Raw genomic sequence first — 12,891 nt, 5'->3', positions numbered from 1 at the left:
GGGAGAAGGAGGAGAGAGGGAGGAGAGTGATAAGGGGAGACGAGAAAGAGAAAGGAGGGAGAAGGAGGAGAGAGGGAGGAGAGTGATAAGGGGAGACGAGACGAGAGAAAGGAGGGAGAAGGAGGAGAGTGATAAGGGGAGATGAGAAGAGAGAAAGGAGGGAGAAGGAGGAGAGTGATAAGGGGAGAAAAAGGTAGAGAGATGGAATGAGCTGAGGTGTTTTTTTCTCTGTGTTTATCATTCTCATCCTATCATGGGGTTGTATATAGAGGGACAGTCATTACTACTCTGTGGGGTTGTATATAGAGGACAGTCATTACTACTCTGTGGGGTTGTATATAGAGGGACAGTCATTACTACTCTGTGGGGTTGTATATAGAGGGACAGTCATTACTACTCTGTGGGGTTGTATATAGAGGGACAGTCATTACTACTCTGTGGGGTTGTATATAGAGGGACAGTCATTACTACTCTGTGGGGTTGTATATAGAGGGACAGTCATTACTACTCTGTGGGGTTGTATATAGAGGGACAGTCATTACTACTCTGTGGGGTTGTATATAGAGGGACAGTCATTACTACTCTGTGGGGTTGTATATAGAGGGACAGTCATTACTACTCTGTGGGGTTGTATATAGAGGGACAGTCATTACTACTCTGTGGGGTTGTATATAGAGGGACAGTCATTACTACTCTGTGGGGTTGTATATAGAGGGACAGTCATTACTACTCTGTGGGGTTGTATATAGAGGGACAGTCATTACTACTCTGTGGGGTTGTATATAGAGGGACAGTCATTAGTACTCTGTGGGGTTGTATATAGAGGGACAGTCATTACTACTCTGTGGGGTTGTATATAGAGGGACAGTCATTACTACTCTGTGGGGTTGTATATAGAGGGACAGTCATTACTACTCTGTGGGTTGTATATAGAGGGACAGTCATTACTACTCTGTGGGGTTGTATATAGAGGGACAGTCATTACTACTCTGTGGGGTTGTATATAGAGGGACAGTCATTACTACTCTGTGGGGTTGTATATAGAGGGACAGTCATTACTACTCTGTGGGGTTGTATATAGAGGGACAGTCATTACTACTCTGTGGGGTTGTATATAGAGGGACAGTCATTACTACTCTGTGGGGTTGTATATAGAGGGACAGTCATTACTACTCTGTGGGGTTGTATATAGAGGGACAGTCATTACTAGATTGTAGACTGTCCGTCATTCATTGCAGGAATTTACTATTAAAAGAGACACTAACATCGAAATATCCTCAATTGTTGAGTCACTGTTTGAGTAGATAACTGTCCATTTAGGTCGTATACAGATTTAATCATTACACATTACTGAATGGAGGGCCTGGAATGTCATATTACTGGGCCCTAGTACCAATTACATTATATTACTGGGCCCTGGTACCAATTACATTATATTACTGAGCCCTATTACCAATTACATTATATTACTGGGCCCTAGTATCAATTACATTATATTACTGGGCCCTAGTACCAATTACATTATATTACTGGGCCCTAGTACCAATTACATTATATTACTGGGCCCTGGTACCAATTACATTATATGTCATATTACTGGGCCCTGGTACCAATTACATTATATTACTGGGCCCTAGTACCAATTACATTATATTACTGGGCCCTAGTACCAATTACATTATATTACTGGGCCCTAGTACCAATTACATTATATTACTGGGCCCCAGTATAAATTACATTATATTACTGGGCCCTAGTACCAATTATATTATATTACTGGGCCTAGTACCAATTACATTATATTACTGGGCCCTAGTACCAATTATATTATATTACTGGGCCCTAGTACCAATTACATTATATTACTGGGCCCTAGTACCAATTACATTATATTACTGGGCCCTAGTATCAATTACATTATATTACTGGGCCCTAGTATCAATTACATTATATTACTGGGCCCTGGTACCAATTACATTACATTACTGGGCCCTAGTATCAATTACATTATATTACTGGGCCCTAGTATCAATTACATTATATTACTGGGCCCTGGTACCAATTACATTACATTACTAGGCCCTAGTATCAATTACATTATATTACTGGGCCCTAGTATCAATTACATGATATTACTGGGCCCTGGTACCAATTACATGATATTACTGGGCCCTGGTACCAATTACATTATATTACTGGGCCCTAGTACCAATTATATTATATTACTGGGCCCTAGTACCAATTACATTACATTACTGGGCCCTAGTACCAATTACATTATATTACTGGGCCCTGGTACCAATAACATTATATGGCATATTACTGGGCCCTGGTACCAATTACATTATATGTCATATTACTGGGCCCTGGTACCAATTACATTATATTACTGGGCCCTAGTACCAATTACATTATATTACTGGGCCCTAGTACCAATTACATTATATTATTGGGCCCTAGTACCAATTACATTATATTACTGGGCCCCAGTATAAATTACATTATATTACTGGGCCCTAGTACCAATTATATTATATTACTGGGCCCTAGTACCAATTACATTATATTACTGGGCCCTAGTACCAATTATATTATATTACTGGGCCCTAGTACCAATTACATTATATTACTGGGCCCTAGTACCAATTACATTATATTACTGGGCCCTAGTATCAATTACATTATATTACTGGGCCCTAGTATCAATTACATTATATTACTGGGCCCTGGTACCAATTACATTACATTACTGGGCCCTAGTATCAATTACATTATATTACTGGGCCCTAGTATCAATTACATTATATTACTGGGCCCTGGTACCAATTACATTACATTACTAGGCCCTAGTATCAATTACATTATATTACTGGGCCCTAGTATCAATTACATTATATTACTGGGCCCTGGTACCAATTACATTATATTCCTGGGCCCTAGTACCAATTACATTATATTACTGGGCCCTAGTATCAATTACATTATATTACTGGGACCTGGTACCAATTACATTATATTACTGGGCCCTAGTATCAATTACATTATATTACTGGGCCCTAGTATCAATTACATGATATTACTGGGCCCTGGTACCAATTACATGATATTACTGGGCCCTGGTACCAATTACATTATATTACTGGGCCCTGGTACCAATTACATTATATGTCATATTACTGGGCCCTGGTACCAATTACATTATATGTCATATTACTGGGCCCTGGTACCAATTACATTATATTACTAGGCCCTAGTACCAATTACATTATATTACTGGGCCCTAGTACCAATTACATTATATTACTGGGCCCTAGTACAAATTATGTCATATTACTGGGCCCTAGTACCAATTACATTATATTACTGAGCCCTAGTACCAATTACATTATATTACTGGGCCCTAGTACCAATTACATTATATTACTGGGCCCTAGTACCAATTACATTATATTACTGGGCCCTAGTACCAATTACATTATATTACTGGGCCCTAGTATCAATTACATTATATTACTGGGCCCTAGTATCAATTACATTATATTACTGGGCCCTAGTACCAATTACGTTATATTACTGGGCCCTAGTACCAATTACGTTATATTACTGGGCCCTAGTATCAATTACATTATATTACTGGGCCCTAGTACCAATTACGTTATATTACTGGGCCCTAGTACCAATTACGTTATATTACTGGGCCCTAGTACCTATGACATTATATTACTTGGCCCTGGTACCAATTACATTATATTACTGGGCCCTGGTACCAATTACATTAAATTACTGGGCCCTAGTATCACATTACTTATTGGAGGGCTTGGAATGTCATATTACTGGGCCCTGGTCAAAGGTAATCTGTCTGTCTGTCTGTCTGTCTGTCTGTCTGTCTGTCTGTCTGTCTGTCTGTCTGTCTGTCTGTCTGTCTGTCTGTCTGTCTGTCTGTCTGTCTGTCTGTCTGTCTGTCTGTCTCTGCTATTCCCCCTACTACCACTAGAGGACAGTGTGGACTAAACCCTCCATCACCTCCACACTTCATGTCACACACTCATCTTCTTTGTGTGTGTTTTTTTTCTCCATTTATACAGGTTTGTCCCAAATGGCACCCTATCCTCTTGACAATACACTGTTCTGCTCAGAAGAAGTGCACTAGACAGGGTGTCACTAGGGACTCACCCCAGAGCTGCTGAAACCCGCTGCTGGTAAACCTATGAATTAATATGGATCATGCAGTGCAACAGCTGAATATTCACTGAGGAAATATGACCGGATTTTAAAAGCACTTTCTAGTGAATGGTGTAAACACAGACAGTAGCGGCCAGCTCTGTCCCTCCCTCCCGGGGGGCCCTCCCTAACGTGGGCCCTCCCTAACGTGGGCCCTCCCTCCCGGGGGGGGGGGGCACTAACGTGGGCACGGCGCCCATCTCCTTTATGTCCTGTCAGACTAGCAGTTTGAAATGCTCCCCGGAGCCACGACACATGCAGGCTCTCCATGCCAAGGAGTGTGTGTGTGTGTGTGTGTGTGTTTGTTTGTTTGTTTGTTTGCATACATTGACAAACAATGCACACAGTGGAATCGCTGTTGACTGCTCCAATAGACCCCCCCCCCTTCTACATCATCTGGCCCCGGAGTTTACTGTTGTAAATCTGTCTCTATATATAATAGGATGGGCTGTGTCTCTCTCTCTCTCTCTCTCCTTCTCTCTTTCCCTCTCTCTCTGTCTATCTCTCTCTCTTTCTCTCTCCCTCTGTCTCTCTCTTTCTCTCTCCCTCTGTCTCTCTCTTTCTCTCCCCCTCTCTATCTCTGTCTGTCTGTCTCTCTCTCTCTCTCTCTCTCTCTCTCTCTCTCTCTCTCTTTCTCTCTCCATCTGTCTCTCTCTTTCTCTCCCCCTCTCCCCTCTCTCTCTCTGTCTATTTCTCTCTCTTTCTCTCTCCCTCTGTCTCTCTCTTTCTCTCCCCCTCTCTATCTCTGTCTGTCTGTCTCTCTCTCTCTCTTTCTCTCTCCATCTGTCTCTCTCTTTCTCTCCCCCTCTCTCTCTCTCTCTCTCTCTGTCTCTGTCTCTCTCTCTCTCTCTCTATCTCTCTTTCTCTCTCCCTCTATCTCTCTTTTTCTCTCCCCCTCTCTCTCTCTCTCTGTCTCTCTCTCTCCTCTATATAGTTCCTCTGTTATCTCCTCTCCTGGCCCTCAATCTGCATGAAAGTATCTACAACTAGCTGCAGGTTGACAACAAGACCAGTCTCTAAGGAATCACAACAGCTCCAATCCTAGGGAGTTTAGAGGGCAGAGAGGAAGAGGAGGAGTAGGAGGAGGAGGGAGTTTAGAGGGCAGAGAGGAAGAGGAGGAGGAGGAGGGAGTTTAGAGGCCAGAGAGGAAGAGGAGGGAGTTTAGAGGGCAGAGAGGAAGAGGAGGAGGAGGAGGAGGGAGTTTAGAGGCCAGAGAGGAGGAGGAGGAGGCTGTAGTAGTATAGTAGTAGTATAGTAACAGTATAGTAGTAACAGTGTAGTACCTCTCCCCCACTGTAAGGCTGTAGTAGTATAGTAGTAGTATAGTAGCAGTATAGTAGTAGTATAGTAGTAGCATAGTAGTAGTATAGTAGTGGTATAGTAGTAGTATGGTAGTAGCATAGTAGCAGTATAGTCGTAGTATAGTAGTGGTATAGTAGCAGTATAGTAGTAACAGTGTAGTACCTCTCTCCTACTGTAAGGCTGTAGTAGTATAGTAGTAGTATAGTAGCAGTATAGTAGTAACAGTGTAGTACCTCTCCCCTACTGTAAGGCTGTAGTAGTATAGTAGTAGTATAGTGGCAGTATAGTAGTAACAGTGTAGTACCTCTCTCCTACTGTAAGGCTGTAGTAGCATAGTAGTAGCATAGTAGTAGTATAGTAGCAGTATAGTAGTAACAGTGTAGTACCTCTCTCCTACTGTAAGGCTGTAGTAGCATAGTAGTAGTATAGTAGCAGTATAGTAGCAGTATAGTAGTAACAGTGTAGTACCTCTCTCCCACTGTAAGGCTGTAGTAGCATAGCAGTAGTATAGTAGTAGTATAGTAGCAGTATAGTAGTAACAGTGTAGTACCTCTCTCCTACTGTAAGGCTGTAGTAGTATAGTAGTAGTATAGTAACAGTATAGTAGCAGTATAGTAGTAACAGTGTAGTACCTTTCTCCTACTGTAAGGCTGTAGTAGTATAGTAGTAGTATAGTAGCAGTATAGTAGTAACAGTGTAGTACCTCTCCCCTACCGTAAGGCTGTAGTAGTATAGTAGTAGTATAGTAGCAGTATAGTAGTAACAGTGTCGTACCGCTCTCCTGCTGTAAGGCTGTAGTAGTATAGTAGTAGTATAGTAGCAGTATAGTAGTAACAGTGTAGTACCTCTCCCCTACTGTAATGCTGTAGTAGTATGGTAGTAGTATGGTAGTAGTATAGTAGCAGTATAGTAGCAGTATAGTACCTCTCTCCTACTGTAAGGCTGTAGTAGTATAGTAATATAGTAGTAGTAACAGTATAGTAGCAGTATAGTAGTAACAGTGTAGTACCTCTCCTACTGTAAGGCTGTAGTAGTATAGTAGCAGTATAGTAGTAGTATAGTAACAGTATAGTAGTAACAGTGTAGCAACTCTCTCCTACTGTAAGGCTGTAGTAGTATAGTAGCAGTATAGTAGCAGTATAGTAGTAACAGTGTAGTACCTCTCTCCTACTGTAAGGCTGTAGTAGTATGGTAGTAGTATAGTGGCAGTATAGTAGTAGTATAGTTGTAACAGTGTAGTACCTCTCTCCTACTGTAAGGCTGTAGCAGTATAGTAGTAGTATGGTAGTAGTATAGTAGCGGTATAGTAGCAGTATAGCAGTAACAGTGTGGTACCTCTCTCCTACTGTAAGGCTGCAGTAGTATAGTAGTAGTATAGCAGCAGAATAGTAGTAGTATAGTAGTAACAGTGTAGTACCTCTCTCCTAATGTAAGGCTGTAGCAGTATAGTAGTAATATGGTAGTAGGATAGTAGCAATATAGCAGTAACAGTGTAGTACCTCTCTCCTACTGTAAGGCTGTAGTAGTATAGTAGTAGTATAGTAGCAGTATAGTAGTAACAGTGTAGTACCTCTCCCCTACCGTAAGGCTGTAGTAGTATAGTAGTAGTATAGTAGCAGTATAGTAGTAGTATAGGAGTAACAGTGTAGTACCTCTCTCCTAATGTAAGGATGTAGCAGTATAGTAGTAGTATGGTAGTAGTATAGTAGCGGTATAGTAGCAGTATAGCAGTAACAGTGTAGTACCTCTCTCCTACTGTAAGGCTGTAGTAGTATAGTAGTAGTATAGTAGCAGTATAGTAGTAACAGTGTAGTACCTCTCTCCTACTGTAAGGCTGTAGTAGTATAGTAGTAGTATAGTAGCAGTATAGTAGTAAAAGGGTAGTACCTCTCTACTACTGTAAGGCTGTAGTAGTATAGTAGTAGTATAGTAGTAGTATAGTAGCAGTATAGTAGTAACAGTGTAGTACCTCTCTCCTACTGTAAGGCTGTAGTAGTATAGTAGTAGTATAGTAACAGTATAGTAGCAGTATAGTAGTAACAATGTAGTACCTCTCTCCTACTGTAAGGCTGTAGTAGTATAGTAGTAGTATAGTAGCAGTATAGTAGTAACAGTGTAGTACCTCTCTCCTACTGTAAGGCTGTAGTAGTATAGTAGCAGTATAGTAGTAACAGTGTAGTACCTCTATCCTACTGTAAGGCTGTAGTAGTATAGTAGTAGTATAGTAGCAGTATAGTAGCAGTATAGTAGTAACAGTGCCGTACCTCTCTCCTACTGTAAGGCTGTAGTAGTATAGTAGTAGTATAGTAGTAGTATAGTGGCAGTATAGTAGTAACAGTGTAGTACCTCTCTCCTACTGTAATGCTGTAGTAGTATAGTAGTAGTATAGTAGCAGTATAGTAGCAGTATAGTAGTAACAGTGTCGTACCTCTCTCCTACTGTAAGGCTGTAGTAGTATAATAGTAGTATAGTAGTAGTATAGTAGCAGTATAGTAGTAACAGTATAGTAGTAGTAGTATGGTAGTAGTATAGTAGCAGTATAGTAGCAGTATAGTAGTAACAGTGTCGTACCTCTCTCCTACTGTAAGGCTGTAGCACCGCCCCTCCCGACCCTCTATTGGTCTGGAGGTTGATGGAGGATGTCTGTAGAGGAGGAGGAGAGGAGGAGCTCCCTGGAGCTGTAGCAGTATAGTAGTAGTATGGTAGTAGTATAGTAGCAGTATAGTAGTAACAGTGTAGTACCTCTCTCCTACTGTAAGGCTGTAGTAGTATAGTAGTAGTATAGTAGCAGTATAGTAGCAGTATAGCAGTAACAGTGTAGTACATCTCTCCCACTGTAAGGCTGTAGTAGTATAGTAGTAGTATAGTAGCAGTATAGTAGCAGTATAGCAGTAACAGTGCAGTACCTCTCTCCTACTGTAAGGCTGTAGTAGTATAGTAGTAGTATAGTAGCAGTATAGTAGTAGTATAGTAGTAACAGTGTAGTACCTCTCTCCTACTGTAAGGCTGTAGCAGTATAGTAGTAGTATAGTAGCAGTATAGTAGTAACAGTGTAGTACCTCTCTCCTGCTGTAAGGCTGTAGTGGTATAGTAGTAGTATAGTAGCAGTATAGTAGTAACAGTGTAGTACCTCTCTCCTACTGTAAGGCTGTAGTAGTATAGTAGTAGTATAGTAGTTGTATAGTAGCAGTATAGTAGTAACAGTGTAGTACCTCTCTCCTACTGTAAGGCTGTAGCAGTATAGTAGTAGTATGGTAGTAGTATAGTAGCGGTATAGTAGCAGTATAGCAGTAACAGTGTAGTACCTCTCTCCTACTGTAAGGCTGTAGTAGTATAGTAGTAGTATAGTAGCAGTATAGTAGTAACAGTGCAGTACCTCTCTCCTGCTGTACGGCTGTAGTAGTATAGTAGTAGTATAGTAGCAGTATAGCAGTAACAGTGTAGTACCTCTCTCCTACTGTAAGGCTGTAGTAGTATAGTAGTAGTATAGTAGCAGTATAGTAGTAGTATAGTAGTAACAGTGTAGTACCTCTCTCCTACTGTAAGGCTGTAGCAGTATAGTAGTAGTATGGTAGTAGTATAGTAGTGGTATAGTAGCAGTATAGCAGTAACAGTGTAGTACCTCTCTCCTACTGTAAGGCTGTAGTAGTATAGTAGTAGTATAGTAGCAGTATAGTAGTAACAGTGTAGTACCTCTCCCCTACTGTAAGGCTGTAGTAGTATAGTAGTAGTATAGTGGCAGTATAGTAGTAACAGTGTAGTACCTCTCTCCTACTGTAAGGCTGTAGTAGCATAGTAGTAGCATAGTAGTAGTATAGTAGCAGTATAGTAGTAACAGTGTAGTACCTCTCTCCTACTGTAAGGCTGTAGTAGCATAGTAGTAGTATAGTAGCAGTATAGTAGCAGTATAGTAGTAACAGTGTAGTACCTCTCTCCCACTGTAAGGCTGTAGTAGCATAGCAGTAGTATAGTAGTAGTATAGTAGCAGTATAGTAGTAACAGTGTAGTACCTCTCTCCTACTGTAAGGCTGTAGTAGTATAGTAGTAGTATAGTAACAGTATAGTAGCAGTATAGTAGTAACAGTGTAGTACCTTTCTCCTACTGTAAGGCTGTAGTAGTATAGTAGTAGTATAGTAGCAGTATAGTAGTAACAGTGTAGTACCTCTCCCCTACCGTAAGGCTGTAGTAGTATAGTAGTAGTATAGTAGCAGTATAGTAGTAACAGTGTCGTACCGCTCTCCTGCTGTAAGGCTGTAGTAGTATAGTAGTAGTATAGTAGCAGTATAGTAGTAACAGTGTAGTACCTCTCCCCTACTGTAATGCTGTAGTAGTATGGTAGTAGTATGGTAGTAGTATAGTAGCAGTATAGTAGCAGTATAGTACCTCTCTCCTACTGTAAGGCTGTAGTAGTATAGTAATATAGTAGTAGTAACAGTATAGTAGCAGTATAGTAGTAACAGTGTAGTACCTCTCCTACTGTAAGGCTGTAGTAGTATAGTAGCAGTATAGTAGTAGTATAGTAACAGTATAGTAGTAACAGTGTAGCAACTCTCTCCTACTGTAAGGCTGTAGTAGTATAGTAGCAGTATAGTAGCAGTATAGTAGCAGTATAGTAGTAACAGTGTAGTACCTCTCTCCTACTGTAAGGCTGTAGTAGTATGGTAGTAGTATAGTGGCAGTATAGTAGTAGTATAGTTGTAACAGTGTAGTACCTCTCTCCTACTGTAAGGCTGTAGCAGTATAGTAGTAGTATGGTAGTAGTATAGTAGCGGTATAGTAGCAGTATAGCAGTAACAGTGTGGTACCTCTCTCCTACTGTAAGGCTGCAGTAGTATAGTAGTAGTATAGCAGCAGAATAGTAGTAGTATAGTAGTAACAGTGTAGTACCTCTCTCCTAATGTAAGGCTGTAGCAGTATAGTAGTAATATGGTAGTAGTATAGTAGCAATATAGCAGTAACAGTGTAGTACCTCTCTCCTACTGTAAGGCTGTAGTAGTATAGTAGTAGTATAGTAGCAGTATAGTAGTAACAGTGTAGTACCTCTCCCCTACCGTAAGGCTGTAGTAGTATAGTAGTAGTATAGTAGCAGTATAGTAGTAGTATAGGAGTAACAGTGTAGTACCTCTCTCCTAATGTAAGGATGTAGCAGTATAGTAGTAGTATGGTAGTAGTATAGTAGCGGTATAGTAGCAGTATAGCAGTAACAGTGTAGTACCTCTCTCCTACTGTAAGGCTGTAGTAGTATAGTAGTAGTATAGTAGCAGTATAGTAGTAACAGTGTAGTACCTCTCTCCTACTGTAAGGCTGTAGTAGTATAGTAGTAGTATAGTAGCAGTATAGTAGTAAAAGGGTAGTACCTCTCTACTACTGTAAGGCTGTAGTAGTATAGTAGTAGTATAGTAGTAGTATAGTAGCAGTATAGTAGTAACAGTGTAGTACCTCTCTCCTACTGTAAGGCTGTAGTAGTATAGTAGTAGTATAGTAACAGTATAGTAGCAGTATAGTAGTAACAATGTAGTACCTCTCTCCTACTGTAAGGCTGTAGTAGTATAGTAGTAGTATAGTAGCAGTATAGTAGTAACAGTGTAGTACCTCTCTCCTACTGTAAGGCTGTAGTAGTATAGTAGCAGTATAGTAGTAACAGTGTAGTACCTCTATCCTACTGTAAGGCTGTAGTAGTATAGTAGTAGTATAGTAGCAGTATAGTAGCAGTATAGTAGTAACAGTGCCGTACCTCTCTCCTACTGTAAGGCTGTAGTAGTATAGTAGTAGTATAGTAGTAGTATAGTGGCAGTATAGTAGTAACAGTGTAGTACCTCTCTCCTACTGTAATGCTGTAGTAGTATAGTAGTAGTATAGTAGCAGTATAGTAGCAGTATAGTAGTAACAGTGTCGTACCTCTCTCCTACTGTAAGGCTGTAGTAGTATAATAGTAGTATAGTAGTAGTATAGTAGCAGTATAGTAGTAACAGTATAGTAGTAGTAGTATGGTAGTAGTATAGTAGCAGTATAGTAGCAGTATAGTAGTAACAGTGTCGTACCTCTCTCCTACTGTAAGGCTGTAGCACCGCCCCTCCCGACCCTCTATTGGTCTGGAGGTTGATGGAGGATGTCTGTAGAGGAGGAGGAGAGGAGGAGCTCCCTGGAGCTGTAGCAGTATAGTAGTAGTATGGTAGTAGTATAGTAGCAGTATAGTAGTAACAGTGTAGTACCTCTCTCCTACTGTAAGGCTGTAGTAGTATAGTAGTAGTATAGTAGCAGTATAGTAGCAGTATAGCAGTAACAGTGTAGTACATCTCTCCCACTGTAAGGCTGTAGTAGTATAGTAGTAGTATAGTAGCAGTATAGTAGCAGTATAGCAGTAACAGTGCAGTACCTCTCTCCTACTGTAAGGCTGTAGTAGTATAGTAGTAGTATAGTAGCAGTATAGTAGTAGTATAGTAGTAACAGTGTAGTACCTCTCTCCTACTGTAAGGCTGTAGCAGTATAGTAGTAGTATAGTAGCAGTATAGTAGTAACAGTGTAGTACCTCTCTCCTGCTGTAAGGCTGTAGTGGTATAGTAGTAGTATAGTAGCAGTATAGTAGTAACAGTGTAGTACCTCTCTCCTACTGTAAGGCTGTAGTAGTATAGTAGTAGTATAGTAGTTGTATAGTAGCAGTATAGTAGTAACAGTGTAGTACCTCTCTCCTACTGTAAGGCTGTAGCAGTATAGTAGTAGTATGGTAGTAGTATAGTAGCGGTATAGTAGCAGTATAGCAGTAACAGTGTAGTACCTCTCTCCTACTGTAAGGCTGTAGTAGTATAGTAGTAGTATAGTAGCAGTATAGTAGTAACAGTGCAGTACCTCTCTCCTGCTGTACGGCTGTAGTAGTATAGTAGTAGTATAGTAGCAGTATAGCAGTAACAGTGTAGTACCTCTCTCCTACTGTAAGGCTGTAGTAGTATAGTAGTAGTATAGTAGCAGTATAGTAGTAGTATAGTAGTAACAGTGTAGTACCTCTCTCCTACTGTAAGGCTGTAGCAGTATAGTAGTAGTATGGTAGTAGTATAGTAGTGGTATAGTAGCAGTATAGCAGTAACAGTGTAGTACCTCTCTCCTACTGTAAGGCTGTAGTAGTATAGTAGTAGTATAGTAGCAGTATAGTAGTAACAGTGTAGTACATCTCTCCTACTGTAAGGCTGTAGTAGTATAGTAGTAGTATAGTAGCAGTATAGTAGTAACAGTGTAGTACCTCTCTCCTACTGTAAGGCTGTAGTAGTATAGTATTAGTATAGTAGTAGTATAGTAGCAGTATAGTAGTAACAGTGTAGTACCTCTCTCCTACTGTAAGGCTGTAGTAGTATAGTAGTCGTATAGTAACAGTA

Source organism: Oncorhynchus kisutch, unplaced genomic scaffold, assembly GCF_002021735.2.
Source record: "Oncorhynchus kisutch isolate 150728-3 unplaced genomic scaffold, Okis_V2 scaffold2202, whole genome shotgun sequence".
Classification (NCBI taxonomy): domain Eukaryota; kingdom Metazoa; phylum Chordata; class Actinopteri; order Salmoniformes; family Salmonidae; genus Oncorhynchus; species Oncorhynchus kisutch.
Note: the sequence above shows the minus strand (reverse complement) of the source record.